Below are 24,451 nucleotides of genomic sequence, written 5' to 3'. Positions count from 1 at the left end.
TTCAATGTTCCTTATATTTTCGTATTTAAATATGTCAATTCTTTGATTTTTCAATTTCTCAGTTAATCGAGATTTCGATGTTCTGATTTTTTGATTTTAACTTCTGGATTTTTCGATTTGTCAATTTTTCGTTACTTCAGTTTTGGAATTTTTCAGGTTCTCCATTCTTCAATTTTTCTGTTTCAGTTTAGGGACTTTTCAGTTTTTCGATTCTTAAATTTTTCTTTCATTTTTCAATGTTTCGATATTTCAATTTTGGAATTTTTTGACTTCTGGATTTTTCAATATTTCGATTCTTCAGTTGTTCTGTTTCAGTTTACGAATTTTTCTATTTCAGTTAGGGGACTTTTGAGTTTTTCGATTCTTAAATTTTTCTTTCATTTTCAATGTTTCAATCTTTTAGTTTAGGGATTTTCCAGTTTTTCGATTCTTAAATTTTTCTTCCGTTTCTTATATTTTTCGAATTTTGGTGTTTCGATTTCTCGATTTCTCAATTTTCCCATATATTAATTTTTCAGTTTTTAAAATTCTAGCTTTTCGAAATTTCGTTTTCTCAATTTCTTGTTTTTTCAATTTTTCGGTTCTTCGATTTCTCAATTTTTCGACTTCTTGATTTTAGATTTTTCGGTCTTTCAATTTTTCGAGTTTTAAAATTTTTTATCTTTCGATTTTTCAATTTTTTGGTTTTTACATGTTTGAATTTGCGATGTTTCCATTTTTCAATTTTTCAATTTTTCAGTTTGCCAATTTTTCATTTCAGTTTGTTTCAGTTTAAGCACTTTTCAGTATTTCGATTTTTAAATTATTTTTTAATTTTTCAATGTTTCGATATTTCAGTTTTGGAATTTTTTGAGTTCTCGATTTTTCAATTTTTCGATTTTCATTTTTTCCCTGTTTCAGTGTTCAGATTTTTCAATTTTTGATTTTTAATTTTTTTTCCATTTCTTCAATTTCTCGATATTTTAGTTTTGGGATTTTGCAAAACTTCGATTCTTGAATGTTCCTTATAGTTTTCCAATTTTCGTATTTAAATATGTCAATTCTTTGATTTTTCAATTTCTCAATTAATCGAGATTTCGATGTTCTGATTTTTTGATTTTAACTTCTGGATTTTTCGATTTGTCAATTTCTCGTTACTTCAGTTTTGGAATTTTTCAGGTTCTCCATTCTTCAATTTTTCTGTTTCAGTTTAGGAACTTTTCAGTTTTTCGATTCTTAAATTTTTCTTTCATTTTTTAATGTTTCGATATTTCAATTTTCGAATTTTTTGACTTCTGGATTTTTCAATATTTCGATTCTTCAGTTGTTCTGTTTCAGTTTACGAATTTTTCTATTTCAGTTAGGGCACAGTGAGTTTTTCGATTGTTAAATTTTTCTTCTGTTTCTTATATTTTTCCAATTTTGGTGTTTCGATTTCTCGATTTTTCAATTTTTCCATATATTAAATTTTCAGTTTTTAAAATTCTAGCTTTTCGAAATTTCGATTTCTCAATTTGTTGTTTTTTCGATTTTTCGGTTCTTCGATTTCTCAATTTTTCGACTTCTCGATTTTAGATTTTTCGGTCTTTCAATTTTTCGAGTTTTAAATTTTTTTATTTTTCGATTTTTCAATTTTTTGGTTTATACATGTTTGAATTTGCGATGTTTCCATTTTTCAATTTTTCAGTTTGCCAATTTTTCATTTCAGTTTGTTTCAGTTTAAGCACTTTTCAGTATTTCGATTCTTAAATTATTTTTGCATTTTTCAATGTTTCGATATTTCAGTTTTGGAATTTTTTGAGTTCTCGATTTTTCAATTTTTCGATTTTTCATTTTTTCCCTGTTTCAGTGTTCAGATTTTTCAGTTTTTGATTTTTAATTTTTTTTTCCATTTCTTCAATTTCTCGATATTTTAGTTTTGGGATTTTGCAAAACTTCGATTCTTCAATGTTCCTTATATTTTTCGAATTTTCGTATTTAAATATGTCAATTCTTTGATTTTTCAATTTCTCAATTAATCAAGATTTCGATGTTCTGATTTTTTTATTTTAACTTCTGGATTTTTCGATTTGTCAATTTTTCGTTACTTCAGTTTTGGAATTTTTCAGGTTCTCCATTCTTCAATTTTTCTATGTTTCAGTTTAGGAACTTTTCAGTTTTTCGATTCTTAAATTTTTCTTTCATTTTTCAATGTTTCGATATTTCAATTTTGGAATTTTTTGACTTCTGGCTTTTTCAATATTTCGATTTTTCAGTTGTTCTGTTTCAGTTTACGAATTTTTCTATTTCAGTTAGGGCACATTGAGTTTTTCGATTCTTAAATTTTTCTTCCGTTTCTTATATTTTTCGAATTTTGGTGTTTCGATTTCTCGATTTTTCAATTTTCCCATATATTAATTTTTCAGTTTTTAAAATTCTAGCTTTTCGAAATTTCGATTTCTCAATTTGTTGTTTTCTCGATTTTTCGGTTCTTCGATTTCTCAATTTTTCGACTTCTTGATTTTAGATTTTTCGGTCTTTCAATTTTTCGAGTTTTAAAATTTTTTATTTTTCGATTTTTCATTTTTTTGGTTTTTACATGTTTGAATTTGCGATGTTTCCATTTTTCAATTTTTCAGTTTACCAATTTTTCATTTCAGTTTGTTTCAGTTTCAGCACTTTTCAGTATTTCGATTCTTAAATTATTTTTGCATTTTTCAATGTTTCGAAATTTCAGTTTTGGAATTTTTTGAGTTCTCGATTTTTCAATTTTTCGATTTTTCATTTTTTCCCTGTTTCGGTGTTCAGATTTTTCAATTTTTGATTTTTCATTTTTTTTCCATTTCTTCAATTTCTCGATATTTTAGTTTTGGGATTTTGCAAAACTTCGATTCTTCAATGTTCCTTATATTTTTCGAATTTTCGTATTTAAATATGTCAATTCTTTGATTTTTCAATTTCTCAATTAATCGAGATTTCGATGTTCTGATTTTTTGATTTTAACTTCTGGATTTTTCGATGTCTCAATTTTTCGTTACTTCAGTTTTGGAATTTTTCAGGTTCTCCATTCTTCAATTTTTCTATGTTTCAGTTTAGGAACTTTTGAGTTTTTCGATTCTTAAATTTTTCTTTCATTTTCAATGTTTCGATGTTTTAGTTTAGGGATTTTCCAGTTTTTCGATTCCTAAATTTTTCTTCCGTTTCTTATATTTTTCGAATTTTGGTGTTTCGATTTCTCGATTTTTCAATTTTTCCATATATTAATTTTTCAGTTTTTAAAATTCTAGCTTTTCGAAATTTCGATTTCTCAATTTGTTGTTTTTTCGATTTTTCGGTTCTTCGATTTCTCAATTTTTCGGCTTCTTGATTTTAGATTTTTCGGTCTTTCAATTTTTCGAGTTTTAAAATTTTTTATTTTTCGATTTTTCATTTTTTTGGTTTTTACATGTTTGAATTTGCGATGTTTCAATTTTTCAATTTTTCAGTTTGGCAATTTTTCATTTCAGTTTGTTTCAGTTTAAGCACTTTTCAGTATTTCGATTCTTAAATTATTTTTGCATTTTTCAATGTTTCGATATTTCAGTTTTGGAATATTTTGAGTTCTCGATTTTTCAATTTTTCGATTTTTCATTTTTTCCCTGTTTCGGTGTTCAGATTTTTCAATTTTTGATTTTTATTTTTTTTTTCCATTTCTTCAATTTCTCGATATTTTAGTTTTGGGATTTTGCAAAACTTCGATTTTTCAATGTTCCATATATTTTTCGAATTTTGGTATTTAAATATGTCAATTCTTTGATTTTTCAATTTCTCAATTAATCGAGATTTCGATGTTCTGATTTTTTGATTTTAAGTTCTGGATTTTTCGATTTCTCAATTTTTCGTTACTTCAGTTTTGGAATTTTTCAGGTTCTCCATTCTTCAATTTTTCTATGTTTCAGTTTAGGAACTTTTCAGTTTTTCGATTCTTAAATTTTTCTTTCATTTTTTAATGTTTCAATATTTCAATTTTGGAATTTTTTGACTTCTGGATTTTTCAATATTTCGATTCTTCAGTTGTTCTGTTGTTATTTTAAATTTCCGCCTTAGCTTATCCTAATATGTTCAGAAATTCAAACATGTTGATGTTTGATGCAAAATGCACTCTTCGAAATTGTTTGCACTTCCTGGCAAACTGCTCCACTAATATCCCTCGAAGCATTAAACTTTATGCACTGTTTATTATTTATCAATTTTTTGCGACGAACCTTCCAGCCACGCCGCCAGAAGTCCTCAGGTGTAAACTTGCCCTTAACTGGATCAAAACGGGCTATCAATCTTATCAAAACGCCACCTTCCTCTGACGAAAAATAACAAATTTATGTCACACAAGACTTTGAAACCGTTTCAGTGTCCAAAATCTGCCTCCAGATGAATTACATTCATGCGAATTTGAAATTCAGTAACCCCTGGTGCGTCCAAACGGGTCGCAGGTATTAGATCCGTGTCCTTCGAATTCCGCACAAAACTTTAATAAAAGCAAACTTTATGGCATGTCTAGTCCTGGACCTGAACGTTATTTAAAATTGAATCTTGTTCTCCTTTGACTGCATTCCAGAATATCATAACAATCACAAACCGTTTGTCTGGCAGAACTGAACGAATTCTTGTGTAACGAACCTATTTATGCGTTTTATTATGAAAAAAAAAAATTAATCACGTAGCACGAGATTTACATCATTAAGGTCTCAAAGACACGACCTAAATCCCAAGGCCTATCTTATCAGATAACGTTATTCAATAACTGCTGGAGCGGATCTAGTTTTCTTGCACTTGACGTCCTCGCTTCAAAGTGATGCACAGCTAGGGTTAGTTCGATAATACATTATCAAGTACTAATTTAGTTTAATTAAGTGGCGCCGGAGTAGAAAATGACTCATTTCGTGCAAAGTCGCTCCAGTGTTAATGCGTAATGCTATTATTTTTGTTAGTTGCCGATGAAATTCCATTAAAAGTTGCCCGAAAAATTTAAGCGACGAACGCACGACGCCCGAAACCTAATTAAATGAAAAAAAATAGTTCGGCAGAACTTCCTTCGCCCAATAAATCCGGCTTTTTTGAAAATTATAAAAAAAATCGACTGACACTCCGTGCGTAGGTTTCGTTCCGGTAATAATTTATGATGATCAAATCGTAACATTATTTCATTGAAAATATGCAAATTCGCCTTATGACAATAATATCCCTCAAACTGAGATTTACGCCGCTATATTTCACTCCTACGCGATATTACTGCACTTCAGTCGGTCCAAGTTTCAATTAATCGAATTTTCAATCGTCCGATCTAATTTATCGTTTGCTTTAATCACTGTTCCCTCATAATCCATTCGTTACCATTTTAAAGCTTCCGTTTTTAGCAAGGCCAACAATAATTACGGATTTCGTTATTTGTTTTGTGCGTCCGAGATAAGAAGCTTAAAATGTAACCTTTCGGGATTTTTTGCCGACGAGCTGAATTTCTTCATTAGATAACCTGCCACGTAAAGTTGTGAGACCTGAATGAATAAATTGTACACAGATGGAGAGTCTTGGGTGGGTATGAAGGATTCATAAATTGGTTTGAAAGCCGCATAATTTAAGTATGAGTGGTGTCGTAAAAACTTCAAAGGGGTGCCAAAAAAGCATATTGATAATGCAGAAGCGCAAAATGGAAGTTTCAATGGAGTTTCAACGTATTGAGGATGAAATGACGGCTCGAGAAGAAAGCAAAACGAACTATGGGAGAAATCGAGTGGAGTTGCAGCGTCTCTATCTGCAAAGGGGTTTTTAGTCATTTGTGGTTTAAGCACGTTTTATTTTATTTGCTTGCCGGATCGAGCTTTTACTTGCATTTTAAATTAAATTATTCGCGCCTGTTTTGGAGTTGGTTGGTAATTAATGAGTATACGAGCACTTCAAACCGTTGCAAAATAAATCCTTAACATTTGAAAAAGCTCTCACCTTCAGGAGTTTTTGTGGTAGTGTGTAAGGTATGCCATTTGCCAAAACTGCCTAAAATCCACCAAAAATTCTAAGAGGTAATTCGAAAAATAGAGCGCGTTAAGGATATAATGAAAAATTGCCATATTTCAATTGGCAATTCCTGAAAAGTGGTACGAACTTTATTAGAAATGAAACCAAAAATAAATTCTAGAGATCGAGATCTGTAAAAAATCTTTTTAGGTAATATTCGACGGTGCTCGGAAAACCAAAATTTTCATAAAATTTTATTTTGAAACATTGAGCTTTGAGAAAAGTTGCCTATTCACTAAAATTTGTAGAACGTACACTTTGACAAGATAAACCGAAACACTTAGCGTGTTGACGATCTTGGATATTCGAGGTATTTGTTTTCAAAGTCAAATTTTTAAAAAAATAAATTTTGGGGCTTTACAATATCAAAAACTTCTTTTGGATAATTTTCGACGGTTTTCAAAAAAAGTAAAAAATTTCTCATATTGAAAAATTTGGTTTTCGGAAGTTGTCTAAAAATACACCAAAAATTCGGGAATAAAGACAGATGAAGATCTTAAACTATTCCTTTCCAACGTCAAGTGTTTAAAAAATTCTAAAAATTACAATATTAAATTTTGCCGATTCCAGAAAAATAATGGAAATTTTCGAAAAAATTTTCGACATCGACATGTGCAAAAAATCAATCACTGAAAAGGAGACGGGGTGGGTGGGCGGGGCTAATTTTGATCTTCTGTCGAGAGGGAGTGGAAACTAATAATAGAATCTCCGATGTGAAAAAAGAAAAAAAAAGCGCTAATCGTAACTTTTTTTGTTATACTATTTTCTATAAAATTTATGTCTTATTTCATGCACATGGCCTGACTTGACCTAATATGACCTGACTTGTTCTAACTTCTTTATTGACCAAAATAAACAAATTTTAAACAAAACTGTAAATACATGACAACTACAAAGTACATTCTTGAAATAATTCTATTTTGTGAAACAAAAATTAATAATAGTTTTCTTTTTTATTTACAAAATTTTTATACTGAGATATTTTGACTGAACTTTAAAAATAGCTGTATTGAAATTGGCGATTTTGGAAAAACGCCAGCTATTTTCGAAGAAACGGAGCCGAAAATGACTTCTGGTTGAAAAATGATCGAACATGTCAAAAGTGCCAAAATTAGTCTTATCTTAGCAAGTTCTAGCCCCACCCACCCTCCCTTTGTTTTCTTGGAAGTTATTTGATGTGCCAAAATCAGTCTTATCTTATCAAATACTAGCCCCGCCCACCCACCCTCTTTTTTCTTGGAAGGTATGTGATTTGCCAAGATCAGTCGTATCTTAGTAAGTACTAGCAGGTGGGCGGAGCTAGTACTTGCTAAGATAAAACGAATTTTGGCAAAGGACAAACCTTCCAATTAAATAGAGGGCGGGTGGGCGGGGCTAATATTTGGTAAGGTAAGACTGACTTTGGTGGCACTTTTGACATTTTCGACCATTTTTCAACTATTTCCGAAAATTGATTGTTGACATTTTCTTGTTCGTTATCCAGAAATCACTTTCAGCTTCGTTTCTTGGGGAATTCCTACAGTTTTTCCCAAATCGCTAATTGAAATACAGCAGTTCTTACATTCGTCAAAATAGCTCAGTATAAAAATTTTGTACTTAAAGCGTATGCTGAAAATTTTTAGAAATATTTAAAAAAAATTATTTTGAAAATAAATACCTCCATAATCTTTGTCCGGGACCATCAATAAGCTATGTATCTTGATTTAACTTGCCGAGATCTGGTGGGTTTTTAGCCAAATTTTCCAAAAGCTCAATTTTTCAATATGAAGTTTACCGAACTTTTGACTTTCTGAATGAGTTTTTTACAGATTTAGACCTTAAGGATTTATTTTCGGTTTCATCTATTCGAAAATTTCTACCATTTTTCCCAAATCGGCAAAATCGCATATGACAATTTTTAGAAAAAATTAAAATTAAAAATTTTATTTTGAAAATAAGTACTTTTATAATCTTTTTTATTTTATTTTTTATCGACAAATTTTTTTTTTACAGCAGGCTACTTTGAAGGAACTTTAAAAATAGCTGTATTGAAATTGGCGATTTTGGAAAAACGCTAGAAATTTTCGAAGAAACGGAGCCGAAAATGACTTCTGGTTGAAAAATGATCGAAAATGTCAAAAGTGCCAAAATTAGTCTTTTGTTAGCAAGTAGGTACTAGCCCCACCCACCCGCCCTTTGTTTTTTTGGAAGGGGTTTGATTTGCCAAAATCAGTCTTATCTTATTAAATACTAGCCCCGCCCACCCACCCTCTTTTTTCTTGGAAGGTGTGTGATTTGCCAAAATCAGCCTTATCTTAGTAAGTAGTAGCGGGTGGGCGGAGCTAGTACTTGCTAAGATAAGACGAATTTTGTCAAATGACAAATCTTCCAAAAAAATAGAGGGTGGGTGGGCGGGGCTAGTACTTGGTGAGATAAGACTGATTTAGGCAAATCACATCCTCTAAAAAAATAGAGTGTGGGTGGGCGGGGCTACTATTGGATACTATATGACAGATTTAGGCAAATAGTATATCCTTTAGGATCATAGAAGGTGGGTGAGCGGGGTTTAGTATTTGATAGGATAAGACTGATTTTGGTACTTTTGACATTTTCGACCATTTTTCAACTATTTCCGAAAATTAATTGAAGACATTTTGTTGTTTGTTATCCAGAAGTCATTTTTGGCTTGGTTTCTTCGGAAATTACTTCAGTTCTTCCCAAATCGCTAATTGAAATATTTTTTTTTTACAATTTCGTCAAAATAGCTAGGTATAAAAATTTGGCACCTAGATAAAAAAGGAAATTAATATTGATTTTCTACTATTTTTCCATAATCGGTAGTCATATGCTGATAATTTTTATAAATATTGAAAAATTCATTTTGAAAATGAAAACCTCCATAATCTTTGTCAGGGACCATCAACAAGATATGTTTCTTGAATTAACTTGTCGAGATCTATCTTTCTTCCAAAAATTTAATGAATTGTTAGCCAATTTTTCCAAAAGCTGAATTTTTCAGGATGAAGTTTTCTGAATTTTTGAGTTTCTTCGAGCACCACCTAAAATTGTCTAAAAAAATTTTTACAGATTTAGACCTGAAGGAATTATTTTCGGTTTCATCAAAATTTCTACCATTTTTCCCAAATCGACAAAGTAGCATATGGTAAATTTTAGAAATATTAAAAAAATTTATTTTCAAAATGAATACCTCCATAATCTTTTTTATTTTCTTTTTCATCTACAAAATTTTTATAGAGAGCTATTTTGACGGAAATTTAAAAATAGCTGTATTCCAACTGGCGATTTTGGAAAAACGCTAGGAATTTTCTAAGAAACGAAGCCGAAAGTGACTTCTGGTTGAAAAATGATCGAAAATGTCAAAAGTGCCAAACTTAGTCTTTTCTTAGCAAGTACTAGCCCCCCCGTCTTCTATTTTATTGGAAGGTTTGTCATTTGCCAGAATTAGTCTTATCTTATCAAATACTAGTCCCGCCCACCCACCCTCTGTTTTATTGGAAGCTATGTCATTTGCCAAAATCAGTCTAATCTTAGCATGTCCGCGCGTGGACGGACCTAGTACTTGCTAAGATAAGACTGGTTTTTGTAAATGACAAACTTTCCAAGAAAATAGGGGGTGGGTGGGCGGGGCTAGTATTTGATAAGACACGACTGATTTTGGCAGATAACATACCCTCTTAGAAAATAGAGGGGGGCGGGCGGGGCTAGAATTTGATAAGATAAGACTAATTTTCGCCAGTGAAATACCTTCCAAGAAAATTGAGGGCGGGTGGGTGGGGCTAGTACTTGAAAAGATAAGACTGCTTTTGGCAGATAACATAGGCTCTAAGAAAATAGGGGGCGGGTGGGCGGGACTACTATTTGAGAAGATAAAACTGTTTTTGCACTTTTGACATTTTCTTTTAAATTACGATTTCCAAAAGTTGTTTTCGGCTTCGTTTCTTCGGAAATTCCTACCGTTTTTCGTCAAAATAGCTCTACATAGAAATTTTGTAGGAAAATATTGTTAATTTTCTACCATTTTTCCAGATCGCCAAAATAGCATATGATAAATAATTGTTATAAATATTTAAAAATTTTATTTTGAAAATGAATACCTGTATAATTTTTGTCCGGGACCGTCTATCTCTTTTGGTGTAGTTTTAGTAAATTTTTCCAAAAGCTCAGTTTTTCATTATGTGATTGTATGGAATTTTTGAATTTTTTGGAGCACCGTCGAAAATGATCTAAAAGGAGTTTTTACAGCTGTCGAGGTCCAAAAGTTCTTTGAAAATATTAATTATTTTTCATAAATTACCAAAGTTTAATATTGTAATTTTTAGTATTTTGTAAAAACTTGACTTTGAAAAGGGGTAGTTTAAGAATTTCATCTGACATCGTCAACACGCTATTTTCTTAACAAAAGCTGAGTTCCACAATTTTTACTTAATTTTCCAAAAGCTCAATTTTTAAAATCAAATTTTGTAAAAATTTTGCGTTTCTTCGAGCACCGTTGAATATTATCTACACAGATTTTTTACAGATTTCGATTTCTAGATTTTCTTTTGGGTTTCATTTCTAAGAAAGTTCGGAACTTGTGGTGGATTTTTAGTTTATTGAATTTTTGACTTTTTTCGAGGACCATCGAAAATTATCTAAAAGAATCTTTTACAGATTTCAACCTGAAGGATTTATTTTCCTACAGTTTTTCCCAAATCGCTCATTGAAATATAGCAGTTTTTACAGTTTCGTTAAAATAGCTCGGTATAAAAATTTTGTACTTACATAAAAAAGGAACAACCTATGTTTTTTGAATTAACTTGTGGAGGTCTATCTTTATTTCGGAATATTTTTTTCCCGAATCGGCAAAATAGCATATGACAATTTTTAGAAAAAATTAAAATTAAAAATTTTATTTTGAAAATGAATACTTCCATAATCTTTTTTATTTTCTTTTTTATCGACAAAATTTTTATAGCGAGCTACTTTGACGAAACTTTAAAAATAGCTGTTTTGTAATTGGCGATTTTGGAAAAACGCTAGGAATTTTCTAAGAAACGAAGCCGAAAGTGACTTCTCGTTGAAAAATGATCGAAAATGTCAAAAGTGCCAAAATTAGTCTTATCTTAGCAAGTTCTAGCCCCACCCACCTTCCCTTTGTTTTCTTGGAAGGTATTTGATGTGCCAAAATCAGTCTTATCTTATCAAATACTAGCCCCGCCCACCCACCCTCTGTTTTCTTGGAAGGTATGTGATTTGCCAAAATCAGTCTTATCTTAGTAAGTACTAGCGGGTGGGCGGAGCTAGTACTTGCTAAGATAAAACGAATTTTGGCAAATGACAAATCTTCCAAGAAAATAGAGGGCGGGTGGGTGGGGCTAGTATTTGGTAAGGTAAGACACCTTTGACATTTTCGACCATTTTTCAACTATATCCGAAAATTAATTGTTGACATTTTCTTTTTCGTTATCCAGAAATCACTTTCAGCTTCGTTTCTTGGGAAATTCCTACAGTTTCTCCCAAATCACTAATTGAAATACAGCAGTTCTTACATTCGTCAAAATAGCTCGGTATAAAAATTTTGTACTTAGAGAAAAAAGACAATTAATATTGGTTTTCGACCATTTTTCCAGAATTGGCAAAATCGTAAGCTGAAAACTTCTATTTTGAAAATGAATACATCCATAATCTTTGTCCGGGACCATCAATAAGCTATGTTTCTTGAATTAACTTGTCGAGATCTGGTGGGTTTTTAGCCAAAGTTTCCAAAAGCTCAATTTTTCAATACGAAGTTTACCGAACTTTTGACTTTCTGAATGAGTTTTTTACAGATTTAGACCTTAAGGATTTATTTTCGGTTTCAAATTCAATTCGAAAATGTCTACCATTTTTTCCAAATCGGCAAAATAGCATATGACAATTTTAAGAAAAAATTAAAATTAAAAATTTTATTTTGGAAATGAGTACTTCTATAATCTTTTTTATTTTCTTTTTTATCGACAAAATTTTTATACCGAGCTACTTTAACGGAACTTTAAAAATAGCTGTACTGAAATTGGTGATTTTGGAAAAACGCTAGGAATTTTCCAAGAAACGGGGCCGAAAATGACTTCTGGTTGAAAAATGATCGAAAGTGTCAAAAATGCCAAATTTTGTCTTATCTTAGCAAGTACTAGCCCCACCCACCCGCCCTTTGTTTCCTTGGAAGTTATTTGATTTGCACAAATCAGTCTTATCTTATCAAATACTAGCCCCGCCCACCCACCCGCTTTTTTCTTGGAAGATATGTGATTTGCCAAAATCAGTCTTATCTTAGTAAGTACTAGTGGGTGGGCGGAGCTAGAACTTGCTAAGATCAGACGAATTTTGGCAAATGACAAATCTTCCAAAATAATAGAGGGCGGGTGGGTGGGGCTAATATTTGGTAAGATAAGAGTGATTTAGGCAAATGACATGTCCTCTAAAAAAGTAGAGGGTGGGTGGGCGGGGCTAGAATTTGACAAGATACGACTGATTTTGGCAGATAACATACCCTCTAAGAAAATAGAGGGGGGGGGGGGCGGGCGGGGCTAGAATTTGATAAGATAAGACTAATTTTGGCAAATGACAAATGTTCCAAGAAAATAGAGGGATGGTGGGTGGGGCTAGTGTTTGATAAGATAAGACTGATTTTGGCAGATAACATACCCTCTTAGAAAATAGAGGGGGGCGGGCGGGGCTAGAATTTGATAAGATAAGACTAATTTTGGCCAGTGAAATACCTTCCAAGAAAATTGAGGGCGGGTGGGTGGGGCTAGTACTTGCAAATATAAGACTGCTTTTGGCAGATAACATAGGCTCTAAGAAAATAGGGGGCGGGTGGGCGGGACTACTATTTGAGAAGATAAAACTGTTTTTGCACTTTTGACATTTTCTTTTAAATTACGATTTCCAAAAGTCATTTTCGGCTTCGTTTCTTCGGAAATTCCTACCGTTTTTCGTCAAAATAGCTCTACATAGAAATTTTGTAGGAAAATATTGTTAATTTTCTACCATTTTTCCAGATCGCCAAAATAGCATATGATAAATAATTGTTATAAATATTTAAAAATTTTATTTTGAAAATGAATACCTGTATAATTTTTGTCCGGGACCATCTATCTCTTTTGGTGTAGTTTTAGTCAATTTTTCCAAAAGCTCAGTTTTTCATTATGTGATTGTATGGAATTTTTGAATTTTTTGGAGCACCGTCGAAAATTATCTAAAAGTAGTTTTTACAGCTGTCGAGGTCCAAAAGTTCTTCGAAAATATTAATTATTTTTCATAAATTACCAAAGTTTAATATTGTAATTTTTAGAATTTTGTAAAAACTTGACTTTGAAAAGGGGTAGTTTAAGATTTTCATCTGACATCGTCAACACGCTATTTTCTTAACGAAAGCTGAGTTCCACAATTTTTACTTAATTTTCTAAAAGCTCAATTTTTAAAATCAAATTTTGTAAAAATTTTGCGTTTCTTCGAGCACCCTTGAATATTATCTAATAAGATTTGTCACAGATTTCGATTTCTAGATTTTTTTTGGGTTTCATTTCTAAGAAAGTTCGGAACTTGTGGTGGATTTTTAGTTTATTGAATTTTTGACTTTTTTCGAGGACCATCGAAAATTATCTAAAAGAATCTTTTACAGATTTCAACCTGAAAGATTTATTTTCCTACATTTTTTCCCAAATCGCTCATTGAAATATAGCAGTTTTTACAGTTTCGTTAAAATACCTCGGTATAAAAATTTTGTACTTACATAAAAAAGGAACAAGCTATGTTTTTTGAATTAACTTGTGGAGGTCTATCTTTGTTTCGGAATATTTGGCGGATTTTTAGTCAATTTTTCCAAAAGCTCAATTTTTCAATATGAAGTTTATTGCATTTTTGACTTTCTTGGAGCACGATCTAAAATTATCTAAAGAATTTTTTACAGATTTAAACATCAAGGATTTATTTCGGTTTTACCTCTTCGAAAATTCCTACCATTTTTCCCGAATCGACAAAATAGCATATGACAATTTTTAGAAAAAATTAAAATTAAAAATTTTATTTTGAAAATGAATACTTCCATAATCTTTTTTATTTTCTTTTTTATCGACAAAATTTTTATAGCGAGCTACTTTGACGAAACTTTAAAAATAGCTGTTTTGTAATTGGCGATTTTGGAAAAACGCTAGGAATTTTCTAAGAAACGAAGCCGAAAGTGACTTCTCGCTGAAAAATGATCGAAAATGTCAAAAGTGCCAAAATTAGTCTTATCTTAGCAAGTTCTAGCCCCACCCACCCTCCCTTTGTTTTCTTGGAAGGTATTTGATGTGCCAAAATCAGTCTTATCTTATCAAATACTAGCCCCGCCCACCCACCCTCTGTTTTCTTGGAAGGTATGTGATTTGCCAAAATCAGTCTTATCTTAGTAAGTACTAGCGGGTGGGCGGAGCTAGTACTTTGTAAGATAAAACGAATTTTGGCAAATGACAAACCTTCCAAGAAAATAGAGGGCGGGTGGGCGGGGCTAGTATTTGGTAAGGTAAGACTGACTTTGGCACTTTTGACATTTTCGACCATTTTTCAACTATTTCCGAAAATTAATTGTTGACATTTTCTTTTTCGTTATCCAGAAATCACTTTCAGCTTCGTTTCTTGGGAAATTCCTACAGTTTCTCCCAAATCACTAATTGAAATACAGCAGTTCTTGCATTCGTCAAAATAGCTCGGTATAAAAATTTTGTACTTAGAGAAAAAAGACAGTTAATATTGGTTTTCGACCATTTTTCCAGAATTGGCAAAATCGTAAGCTGAAAACTTCTATTTTGAAAATGAATACATCCATAATCTTTGTCCGGGACCATCAATAAGCTATGTTTCTTGAATTAACTTGTCGAGATCTGGTGGGTTTTTAGCCAAATTTTCCAAAAGCTCAATTTTTCAATATGAAGTTTACCGAACTTTTGACTTTCTGAATGAGTTTTTTACAGATTTAGACCTTAAGGATTTATTTTCGGTTTCATCAATTCGAAAATTTCTACCACTTTTCCCGAATCGGCAAAATAGCAAATGACAATTTTTAGAAAAAATTAAAATTAAAAATTTTATTTTGAAAATGAGTACTTCTATAATCTTTTTAATTTTCTTTTTTATCGACAAAATTTTTATAGCGAGCTACTTTGACGGAACTTTAAAAATAGCTGTACTGAAATTGGCGATTTTGGAAAAACGCTAGGAATTTTCCAAGAAACGGGGCCGAAAATGACTTCTGGTTGAAAAATGATCGAAAGTGTCAAAAATTCCAAATTTTGTCTTATCTTAGCAAGTACTAGCCCCACCCACCCGCCCTTTGTTTCCTTGGAAGTTATTTGATTTGCACAAATCAGTCTTATCTTATCAAACACTAGCCCCGCCCACCCACCCGCTTTTTTTCTTGGAAGATATGTGATTTGCCAAAATCAGTCTTATCTTAGTAAGTACTAGTGGGTGGGCGGAGCTAGTACTTGCTAAGATAAGACGAATTTTGGCAAATGACAAATCTTCCAAAATAATAGAGGGCGGGTGGGTGGGGCTAATATTTGGTAAGATAAGAGTGATTTAGGCAAATGACATGTCCTCTAAAAAAGTAGAGGGTGGGTGGGCGGGGCTAGAATTTGACAAGATACGACTGATTTTGGCAGATAACATACCCTCTAAGAAAATAGAGGGGGGGGGGGCGGGCGGGGCTAGAATTTGATAAGATAAGACTAATTTTGGCAAATGACAAATATTCCAAGAAAATAGAGGGAGGGTGGGTGGGGCTAGTGTTTGATAAGATAAGACTGATTTTGGCAGATAACATACCCTCTAAGAAAATAGGGGAACTTTTGCGGTAGTGTCTAAGGTATGTCATTTGCCAAAACTGCCTAAAATCCACCAAAAATTCTAAGAGGTAATTCGAAAAATAGAGCGCGTTAAGGATCTAATGAAAAAATTGCCTTATTTCAATTGGCAATTCCTGAAAAGTGGTACGAACTTTATTAGAAATGAAACCAAAAATAAATTCTAGAGATCGAGATCTGTAAAAAATCTTTTTAGGTAATATTCGACGGTGCTCGGAAAAACACAAAATTTTCATCAAATTTAAATTTAAAACATTGAGCTTTGAGAAAAGTTGCCTATTCACTAAAATTTGTAGAACGTACACTTTGACAAGATAAACCGAAACACTTAGCGTGTTGACGATCTTGGATATTCGAGGTATTCGTTTTCAAAGTCAAATTTTTAAAAAATAAATTTTGGGGCTTTACATTGGCGAAAACTCCTTTTGGATAATTTTCGACGGTGTTCGAAAAAATTTAAAAATTTTCATTTTAAAAAATTGGGTTTTCGGAAGTTGTCTAAGAATACACCAAAAATTCGGGAATAAAGACAGATGAAGATCTTAAACTATTCCTTTCCAACGTCAAGTGTTTAAAAAATTCTAAAAATTACAATATGAAATTTTGGCGATTCCAGAAAAATAATGGAAATTTTCGAAAAAATTTTCGACATCGACATGTGCAAAAAATCAATCACTGAAAAGGAGACGGGGTGGGTGGGCGGGGCTAATTTTGATCTTCTGTCGAGAGGGAGTGGAAACTAATAATAGAATCTCCGATGTGAAAAAAGTAAAAAAAAGCGCTAATCGTAACTTTTTTTGTTATACTATTTTCTATAAAATTTATGTCTTATTTCATGCACATGACCTGACTTGACCTAATATGACCTGACTTGTTCTAACTTCTTTATTGACCAAAATAAACAAATTTTAAACAAAACTGTAAATACATGACAACTACAAAGTACATTCTTGAAATAATTCTATTTTGTGAAACAAAAATTAATAATAGTTTTCTTTTTTATTTACAAAATTTTTATACTGAGATATTTTGACTGAACTTTAAAAATAGCTGTATTGAAATTGGCGATTTTGGAAAAACGCCAGCTATTTTCGAAGAAACGGAGCCGAAAATGACTTCTGGTTGAAAAATGATCGAACATGTCAAAAGTGCCAAAATTAGTCTTATGTTAGGAAGTACTAGCCCCACCCACCCGCCCTTTGTTTTCTTGGAAGTTATTTGATTTGCCAAAATCAGTCTTATCTTATCAAATACTAGCCCCGCCCACCCACCCTCTTTTTTCTTGGAAGGTATGTGATTTGCCAAGATCAGTCTTATCTTAGTAAGTACTAGCAGGTGGGCGGAGCTAGTACTTGCTAAGATAAGACGAATTTTGGCAAACGACAAACCTTCCAAGAAAATAGAGGGCGGGTGGGCGGGGCTAGTATTTGTTAAGATAAGACTGACTTTGGCACTTTTGACATTTTCGACCATTTTTCAACTATTTCCGAAAATTAATTGTTGACATTTTCTTGTTCGTTATCCAGAAATCACTTTCAGCTTCGTTTCTTGTAAAATTCCTACAGTTTCTCCCAAATCGCTAATTGAAATACAGCAGTTCTTACATTCGTCAAAATAGCTCGGTATAAAAATTTTGTACTTAGAGAAAAAAAGAAATTAAAATTGGTTTTCGACCATTTTTCCAGAATTGGCAAAATCGTAAGCTGAAAATTTTTATTTTGAAAATAAATACCTCCATAATCTTTGTCCGGGACCATCAATAAGCTATGTTTCTTGATTTAACTTGTCGAGATCTGGTGGGTTTTTAGCCAAATTTTCCAAAAGCTCAATTTTTCAATACGAAGTTTACTGAACTTTTGACTTTCTGAATGAGTTTTTTATAAATTTAGACCTTAAGGATTTATTTTCGGTTTCATTAATTCGACAATTTCTACCACTTTTCCCGAATCGGCAAAATAGCAAATGACAATTTTTAGAAAAAATTAAAATTAAAAATTTTATTTTGAAAATGAGTACTTGTATAATCTTTTTTATTTTCTTTTTTATCGACAAAGTTTTTATAGCGAGCTACTTTGACGGAACTTTAAAAATAGCTGTACTGAAATTGGCGATTTTGGAAAAACGCTAGGAGTTTTCCAAGAAACGGGGCCGAAAATAACTTCTGGTTGAAAAATGAACGAAAATGTCAAAAATGCCAAAATTAGTCTTATCTTATCAAATGCTAGCCCCACCCACCCGCCCTTTGTTTTCTTGGAAGGTATTTGATTTGCCAAAATCAGTCTTATCTTATCAAATACTAGCCCCGCCCACCCACCCTCTATTTTCTGGGAAGGTATGTGATTTGCCAAAATCAGTCTTATCTTAGCAAGTACTAGCGGGTGGGCGGAGCTAGTATTTGCTAAGATAAGACGAATTTTGGCAAATGACAAATCTTCCAAAATAATAGAGGGCGGGTGGGTGGGGCTAATATTTGGTAAGATAAAAGTGATTTAGGCAAATGACATGTCCTCTAAAAAAATAGAGGTTGGGTGGGCGGGGCTAGTATTTGATAAGACACGACTGATTTTGGCAGATAACATACCCTCTTAGATAATAGAGGGGGGCGGGCGGGGCTAGAATTTGATAAGATAAGACTAATTTTCGCCAGTGAAATACCTTCCAAGAAAATTGAGGGCGGGTGGGGCTAGTACTTGCTAAGATGAGACTGTTTTTGGCAGATAAGATAGGCGCTAAGAAAGTAGGGGGCGGGTGGGCGGGATTAGTATTTGATAACACAAAACTGTTTTTGCTCTTTTGACATTTTCTTCTAAATTACGATATCCAAAAGTCATTTTCGGCTTCGTTTCTTCGGAAATTCCTACCGTTTTTCGTCAAAATAGCTCTACATAGAAATTTTGTAGGAAAATATTGTTAATTTTCTACCATTTTTCCAGATCTCCAAAATAGCATATGATAAATAATTGTTATAAATATTTAAAAATTTTATTTTGAAAATGAATACCTGTATAATTTTTGTCCGGGACCATCAACAAGGTATGTTTTTTGAATTAACTTGTCGAGATCTATCTCTTTTGGTGGAGTTTTAGTCAATTTTTCCAAAAGCTCACTTTTTCATTATGTGATTGTATAGAATTTTCGAATTTTTTGGAGCACCGTCGAAAATGATCTAAAAGGAGTTTGTACAGCTGTCGAGCTCCAAAATTTTTTCGAAAATATCCTTTATTTTTCATAAATTACCAAAATTTAATATTTTAATTTATAGAATTTTGTAGAAACTTGACTTTGAAAAGGAATAGTTTAAGATTTTCATCTGACCTCGTCAACACGCTATTTTCTTATCAAAAGCTGAGTTCCACAGTTTTTACTTAATTTTCCAAAAGCTCAATTTTTAAAATCAAATTTTATAAATATTTTGCGTTTCTTCGAGCACCGTTGAATATTATCTAAAAAGATTATTTACAGATTTCGATCTCTAGATTTTCTTTTTGGTTTCATTTCTAAGAAAGTTCGGAACTTTTGGTGGATTTTTAGTTTATTGAATTTTTGACTTTTTTCGAGGACTATCGAAAATTATCTAAAAGCATCTTTTACAGATTTCAACCTCAAGGATTTATTTTCCTACAGTTTTTCCCAAATCGCTCATTGAAATATACTGTTTTTACAGTTTGATTTTCTACCGTTTTTCCAGAATCGGCAAAACCAAATGCTGATAATAATTTTTAGAAATACTTTATTTAAAAATGAACACTTTCATAATTTTCTTTATTTTCTTTTTTGTCTACAAAATTTTTATAGCGAGCTATTTTGACGGAACTTTAAAGATAGTTGTATTTCAATTGGCGATTTTGGAAAAACGGTAGTAATTTCAAAAAACAAAGCCGAAAAAACCTACTACGTACTTATCTATACAATAAAATTTGGTCTTTGATGGTTTACGCAGAAAATTTGAGTTGGGAAAAACAGTAAAATCGGCAACAAACAAAAGGATTCACGTTTATATACAAATGTCATGTTTAAAACGTATTTATCGCACGAGAATAAATTATTTGTGGTAATGTGGGTCACGATCCCTCTGCCCGCATCTGTGAGAGAGTGAAATCTCCTCTATTTACGCAAGATTCGGCCGCTTTTATTTCAGGTCAAGAAAACCCTCATCCGATAATAGCAATCCACATGGACAGTCTATTCTCGAGCTGTCCAATCAGCTTATCTTGTTACAATCCCACCTCAGCTGACACCCCATTCATATTTCATTGTTACAACAAAACAGATTTAATAGCCGTCGAAAATTTTCAAAATCGGCTGTCGCTCTAACGATGATTTACCGACTCGCCTTCGACTCGGAATTAGCAGTCATAAATATTAACTTAAGAGTTCGCGTAGGTAAATGCATTATGCAGCGAAGAGAAAACGTTAAAGTAACGAGAACGGTGCAGACTGAAGTTTCCGCTTCGAGTGACAGTTGCGGAAATGGAATAATTCCGCGTTTCTTTGTGCGTTTTCAGTAAATAGGCGATGTAGTTTGAGTTATGGTCGAGCTTATTCAAATAATTTCATTGTGTGAATCAAATCTCGAACAGTTAGGGGTTTTATGAGGGCGAGAAATGAGAAATCGCCGTAATGGACTTGAGCGTCTGGGAAGAGTTGGAATGCGTTTTTAAATTTATTGCCACGAAGGAGCGAAAAATCCACAGGGAAACTTGTGCAATAAAATAAGAGCTGTTGTATTCCACCCGCATACCAGACACGAGATAAACTCATATTAAGGGTGCATGTAGTGCAGCTTTCGAAATGTCCTTAAAGGTCACTTTAAGACTAGTTTATACTCGAAACGGTCTGAGACGACAATAATCCAATTGGAAGTAAAATATTCTCAAGTTAACTATTTTTTGCGTCCAGTCACTTTTAAAAGCTCGCTGTTAAAAATTGCTACTTGTTCGCCGTGGGTGTTTTCCAGCAAATGCCACGCGCTCTTTTTTGTAAATATATTGATTCCGTTTTCAAACAAAACAAACCCTGTAAAAATCCCTATGGAAAGAAGGAATTTTAATTATGACGGGATTGTTTAACTTTTGATTTACTTGTACATTCTGCGGTCCTTTTGACGCGACTAGTCCCGGATTTATTTCGTTCGACTAAATTTTTGTCCTATAATTTGAAAGCAAAAAACAACAAGTAATTTTATCCAAACAGAACGTGGGTGGAGACAATTTCTAGCAATAATAATAATTGGAATAACCGCCGACAGCGTAAGCAAACAGTTGAAATAACAAGAAATTTTATTTATAATTTATTAAAAATTCTCAAATACGACTACTTCGTTCGAATTATCTCCACACCTTGTACGTTCTCCGTTATCCATGATTTATTTCCGGGGATATTCCGGTCAAAATTCTCGAATTTAAGCCATATTTCGGTTAAACTTACCTGGATTTTGCTGAAAATTTGTTCTTTTCCTAATTGGAGCCTTCTGAATAAGAATCTGCTACCAAGAAAATGGTAGAACAACTTTTTTTTTTTAATTTTTTCATATTCAAGTTTTCCGAAAATGACACCGGCCGATTAATGTTTAAGTAGATTCTACATGGGTAAGGATTTCACTATGAAAAATAACCATTGGGACTATAAAACTTCAGGAAATCGAATGGTAAAAACCGGATAATGCTGTCTTTGTCCGTTCAAATGTGGAGGACTGTCAAACTCATAATTCGTTTTTTGAGTTTTGGTTAAAGCAGGATTCCGTTTCAAATAATGAAAATTATCAACAACTCATGCCAAAAATGCACTCATCTGAGCAAAATTAGTCGAAAAACTTGATATCAGGCGGATTGAGACATGTTTATTTTTCCAGTATTTTTCTGGGGATATTCCGGTCAAAATTCTCGAATTTAGGCCATATTTCGGTTAAGCTTACGTGGATTTTGCTGAAGATTTGTTCTTTTCCTAATTTGAGCCTTTTGAATAAGAATCTACTACCAAGAAAATGGTAGAACAACTTTTGTTTTTTTTTTTAACAATTTTATATTCAAGTTTTCCGAAAATGACACCGGCCGATTAATGTTTAAGTAGATTCTACATAGGTAAGGATTTCACTATGAAAAATAACCATTGGGACTATAAAACTTCAGGAAATCGAATGGTAAAAACCGGATAATGCTGTCTTTGTCCGTTCAAATGTGGAGGACTGTCAAACTCATAATTCGTTTTTTGAGTTTTGGTTAAAGCAGGATTCCGTTTCAAATAATGAAAATTATCAACAACTCATGCCAAAAATGCACTCATCTGAGCAAAATTAGTCTAAAAACTTGATATCAGGCGGATTGAGACATGTTTATTTTTTGAGTAATTTTTCTGGGGATATTCCGGTCAAAATTCTCGAATTTAGGCCATATTTCGGTTAAGCTTACCTGGATTTTGCTGAAAATTTGTTCTTTTCCTAATTTGAGCCTTCTGAATAAGAATCTGCTACCAAGAGAATGGTAGAACAACTTTTGTTTTTTTTTAACAATTTTATATTCAAGTTTTCCGAAAATGACACCGGCCGCTTAATGTTTAAGTAGATTCTACATAGGTAAAGATTTCACTATGCAAAATAACTATAGGGACTATAAAACTTCACGAAATCGAATGGTAAAGACCGGATAATGCTGTCTTTGTCCGTTCAAATGTGGAGGACTGTCAAACTCATAATTCGGTTTTTGAGTTTTGGTTAAAGCAGGATTCCGTTTCAAATAATGAAAATTATCAACAACTCATGCCAAAAATGCACTCATCTGAGCAAAATTAGTCTAAAAACTTGATATCAGGCGGATTGAGACATGTTTATTTTTTGAGTAATTTTTCTGGGGATATTCCGGTCAAAATTCTCGAATTTAGGCCATATTTCGGTTAAGCTTACCTGGATTTTGCTGAAAATTTGTTCTTTTCCTAATTTGAGCCTTCTGAATAAGAATCTGCTACCAAGAAAATGGTAGAACAACTTTTGTTTTTTTTTTAACAATTTTATATTCAAGTTTTCCGAAAATGACACCGGCCGATTAATGTTTAAGTACATTCTACATAGGTAAGGATTTCACTATGCAAAATAACTATTGGGACTATAAAACTTCGCGAAATCGAATGGTAAAGACCGGATTATGCTGTCTTTGTCCGTTCAAAAGTTAACGACCGTCAAACTCAAAATTTATTTTTTTGAATGTTGGTTAAAAAAGGATTTCGATTAAAATAATGAAAATCTTCAACAACTGACGCCAAAATTATACTCAGCTGGGCAAAATTAGTCTAGAAACTTCAGATCAGGCAAATCGAAATATGTTTATTTTTCCAGTAATTTTTTAAGATACAATTCAGGTAAAAATTTTCGAATTTAGGCCATATTTCGGTTAAACGAACCCGGATTTTTCTGAAAATTTGGTCTTTTCCTAATTCGAGCTTTCTGAATGAGAATCTGCTACCAAGAAAATGGTAGAATAACTTTTGTTTTTTTTTTTAATTTTTTCATATTCGATTCTTCCGAAAATGACACCGTCCAATTAATGTTTTAGTATATTCTACACAAGTAACGCTTTCGACCCGAAAAATAACTGTCAGTACTATAAAACTTCAAGAAATCGAATGGTAAAACCGGAATACCCTATCTTTGTCCGTTCAAATGTTACTGACTGTCAAACTCAAAATTTAGTTTTTTAAATTTAGACTAAAAGAGAATTTCGATTAAAATAATGAAAATTTTCAACAACTGATACCAAAAATGCACTCAACCTGCCAAAGTTCGTCTAGAAGCTTAATTTCAGGCAGATTAGAACATGTTTATTTTTGGGCGATTTTTCCGGTGATATTCCGGTCAAAATTTTCGAAGTTAGGCGATATGAAGCTATCTCGACTAAACATACCTTGATTTATCTGAAAATTGCTCTTTTCTCTAATTCGGAACTTCTGAGTAAGAATCTGAGACCAAAAAAATTGTAGAAGAGTTTATGATTTTTTTTTATTTTTTAATATTCGACTCTTCCGAAAATTGAGTTTTGGTTAAAGCAGGATTCCGTTTCAAATAATGAAAATTATCAACAACTCATGCCAAAAATGCACTCATCTGAGCAAAATTAGTCTAAAAACTTGATATCAGGCGGATTGAGACATGTTTATTTTTTAAGTAATTTTTCTGGGGATATTCCGGTCAAAATTCTCGAATTTAGGCCATATTTCAGTTAAGCTTACCTAGATTTTGCTGAAAATTTGTTCTTTTCCTAATTTGAGCCTTCTGAATAAGAATCTGCTACCAAGAAAATGGTAGAACAACTTTTGTTTTTTTTTAACAATTTTATATTCAAGTTTTCCGAAAATGACACCGGCCGATTAATGTTTAAGCAGATTCTACATAGGTAAGGATTTCACTATGCAAAATAACTATTGGGACTATAAAACTTCACGAAATCGAATGGTAAAGACCGGATTATGCCGTCTTTGTCCGTTCAAAAGTTAACGACCGTCAAACTCAAAATTTATTTTTTTGAATGTTGGTTAAAAAAGGATTTCGATTAAAATAATGAAAATCTTCAACAACTGACGCCAAAATTATACTC

This window comes from Zophobas morio, unplaced genomic scaffold, assembly GCF_036711695.1.
Source record: "Zophobas morio isolate AGI-343-1 ecotype UQ-CSIRO unplaced genomic scaffold, CSIRO_AGI_Zmor_V1 ptg000033l, whole genome shotgun sequence".
NCBI lineage: Eukaryota > Metazoa > Arthropoda > Insecta > Coleoptera > Tenebrionidae > Zophobas > Zophobas morio.
Note: the sequence above shows the minus strand (reverse complement) of the source record.